Source organism: Cebus imitator, unplaced genomic scaffold (genome assembly GCF_001604975.1).
Source record: "Cebus imitator isolate Cc_AM_T3 unplaced genomic scaffold, Cebus_imitator-1.0 Scaffold91, whole genome shotgun sequence".
Lineage (NCBI taxonomy): Eukaryota > Metazoa > Chordata > Mammalia > Primates > Cebidae > Cebus > Cebus imitator.
Window position 1 is genome coordinate 6,828,683 of NW_016107406.1, and position 3,586 is coordinate 6,832,268.

The window sequence follows — 3,586 nt, forward strand, 5'->3', positions numbered from 1 at the left end:
ATATACATATATATATATATATATGTGTGTGTATATATATATATATATAGAGAGAGAGAGAGAGAGAGAGAGAGAGACAGAGTCTCACTCTGTTGCCCAAGTTGGAGTGCAGTGGTGCAATCTCAACTCACTGCAACCTCTGCCTCCCAGGTTAAAGCAATTCTCCTGCGTCAGCCTCCTGAGTAGCTGGGATTACAGGTGCCTGCCACCACACCCAGCTAACTTTTGTATTGTTAGTAAAGATGGGGTTTCACTATGTTGGTCAGGGTGGTTTTGAACTCCTGACCTTGTGATCCGCCCGCCTCAGCCTCCCAAAGTGCTGGGATTACAGGCATGAGTCACTGTGGCCAGCCAATGTAGTCTTTTTAATTTTTGCAATTTATTTTTTATTGTGATACACATCAATTTTAATTCTAGCACCTGAAGCTATATAAGGGTATGTTCTATAAACTTCATGGGACTTTTGTACACATTCAATAAAGTGACAACTATGTACTTTAGTATCTCAAAATCAGGAACATACTTTTGAATTGTTTAAACACAATCTGCAGAATTAAAAAGCAAAATCAGAAGCCGTCCACATTGTCAACTAAAGTTTTACACTTCATACTTGAGCTATAACAGTCAATATCTAGTAGGGGGTATTGAAAATGATTTCAGAGTCTCATCCTGTTGTACTCTATTGGGAATGTTTCTTGAGTAGATATGTGAGTAGCCAAAGGTGGCTTCAACCAAAACCAGACCAGCAAGTGAAAATTCTTCCACCACTTCTGTAGCTTCCACTTTTATCATGTCGGTTAAAAGTGGGCATGAGAATTAAATACTTAACTTTGCAGATATACAAGGTACGTTGTGAAGTATATTTGCATATAAACATATAAAAATACCTGTTGGCTGAGCGCAGTGGCTCACGCCTGTAATCCCAGCACTTTGGGAGCCTGAGGCGGGTGAATCACGAGGTCAGGAGATCAAGACCATCCTGGCTAACACAGCAAAATCCCTTCTCTACTAAAAAGCCTCCATGCCTGGCATGTATATTTTAATGAAATCAGATAATTTTGAAGCAGCCTTGCCGTTTCCTTTAAATTTGTCTGGTAATGACCATTGTGTTAGCTTCATGGAAAGGACTCTCCAGCTTCTTGGTCTAAGGCTAACATGGTGATCATGTGTCTAAGGCTAGAAAGATACCAATGAGATGTAAACTGTAAGGAGAGAAGATGAAGGCTTTTCATGGAGGCTGATAGCTAAAACTCACAGGATTCTAGAAAATGACACAGTAGCAGCCTTTCTTGTCCTTTTCTTTCCGCATCTGGTCTGGTGAAGAAGGAAATTACCGATCTTGAAATTCCCTTATAACTTGGACAAGTTAATGGAAAGCTTAATCTACATTCATTCTAATCTTTGCTAAGGCCTTCTGGATATGCTGCCTTAAGATGATGTACTAACTCTTCCTTTCTGTGTTACTCGTCTTTGATGATCCGGAACTGTTCTATTATCAGCTAAAATCATTGGAAACTCATCATAATCCTTTACTCTGAGAATCTGTCTTTGAAATGTATAGATTTTTTTCAAAACTGCCTCTACCTGTGACTCAAAAGACCAACAGGAAACCCTCACCAGTCGTCATATTCTGTTGTCTCATGGCTCCGAACTCTTCTTGTTCTGCTATATCCAAAATATCTAGCCAGCCTGTTGTGTAATCTATCCCACACTGCTTTGTGTAGGAGTCTTCAGTGATTGGGTCATACTCTATTACAAAGTAAGACTGGATTAACTGAATGATGAGTGCCAACTTGCCCGCATATTCTCCCCACTGACCATAGGAGCCAGCATTTTTCCTGGCCAGAGCCAAGAGAATATTGCTGACCCCCTAGTTTTTGCAATTTTAATAAGTACGTAGTGGTGTGTGATTGTGGCTTTAATTTGCATTTCCCCAATGAGCATCTTTTCATGTACTTAGTTGCCATCTGTATTCCTTATTAAAGTATCTATTTAAATCTTTTGCCCAGTTTTTATTGGATTGCTTGTTTTCCTATTGCTGAGTTTTGAGATTTCTCGTATATTCTGGATATAAAGTCATGTATCAGCTGTGTGCTTTGTATAGGTTTTTCTTTCAGTCAGTGGGTTACCTGTTCAGTCTCTTCACAGTGTCTTTTGAAGAGCAGAAGTTTTAATTTTGATGACATCCAGTGTATCCATTTTTAAAAAATGGATTGGGTTTGGTGTTATATCTTTAAAATCTTTGTTTAATCCAAGGTCATAAAAATTTTCTTCTGTTTTCTTCTCCCAGTTTTAATAGTTTTAGGTTTTCCATCTAGATCTGTGATCTATTTAGGGTTAATTTTTGTATATGGTACAGTGTCTGAGTTCATTTATTTTTTTTGTGTGTATATATAATCCAATAGTTCCAACTCCATTTTTCTTAAAAGAGCACTCTCTGCTCTCCACTGTATTACCCTTGTGCCTTTATCAAATATCAGTTGTCCATATATGCATGGGTTTATTTCTAGACTCTTTATTCTGTGCCATTGATCTGTTTATCTATCTTGATGCCAGTACCATGTTGTTTTGATTATTGTAGCTTTGTAATAATTCTTGGAATCAGATAGTGTTAGTCCTCAAACTTTGTTGTTGTTGTTTTTCACAGGTGTTTTGATTATTCCAAGTCCTTAGCATCCCCATATGTATTTCAGGATCATCTTGACAATTTCCACACCAAAGAAAAGCCTCCTGGGATTTTGATTGGGATTGCTATTTGATGGGAATTACCCTATAGTTTAATTGGTAGGAAACTAACTGATTATAGTATGTATTTCCTAAAACCAAGCACATTTCTCTTCCATAGCCACAGTACAATTACCCAAATCAGAAAAATAACACAGCACAATATTATGATCTATAGACATTATTCATATTTCAGCAATTCCCTTACTAATGTCCTGTATAGCGAAGGAATCCACATGTTGTATTTAGTTGTGTTAAACAGAAATTATTGGCAGCCATTGTTTTGGACTGAGCTCCTATACTAGGCTCCAGCAGACCTGAGCAAGTTAAAGTGGAGTCACTCATCCTACGTGCCACATAATCAAACTGCAATTTCAAGGAAGTAAATAGATCTCCAGACAGACCAGTTTTCCTGAAAACAGGAGATCCAGCCTGCCTGAGTCAGTGTAATAAGGAAGTCTCCTTTGCTTTAAACTTTGTAACAAAAGAAACCTGAAGCGACATGACAATACCAGTCCACTTTTTTTTCCCTCTTGTTCTGTTTTCCTTGCTTCTTCCATACCCACTGTTCTGCCATTGCTCAGTAAAAGCTCTCCTTCTCTTTTATTATGGATTATCTCCATGGATTTCAGTTTGAGCTATATAGTATTTGTGTTTATAGAAACCTTCCTGAAATATGCAGAACATGGGGCTGGTTTCAACTGGATCTTTGTTATAATTTATTTGCCTTCGTTGGGCAAGGAAGTAGGTTCAATATTGAATGTGCTATAAAACAAGAAAAATGTATTTCCCTGTATGAAACACTTTTTAAAAGCAGTGTAGAATAAACCCACATATGAAAAAAACTAGGCTGCAAAATTCT

General features: G+C 37.6%; 1 protein-coding gene and 1 pseudogene across 3 annotated transcripts in view; one reads left to right on the forward strand and one right to left on the reverse strand.

The window, feature by feature from the left end:
* Positions 1 to 3,586, forward strand: part of MOGAT1 (monoacylglycerol O-acyltransferase 1) — an 81,141-nt gene that overhangs the window by 15,328 nt on the left and 62,227 nt on the right. The window lies entirely within an intron of this gene.
* LOC108309131 lies at positions 960 to 3,122 on the reverse strand (annotated as a pseudogene).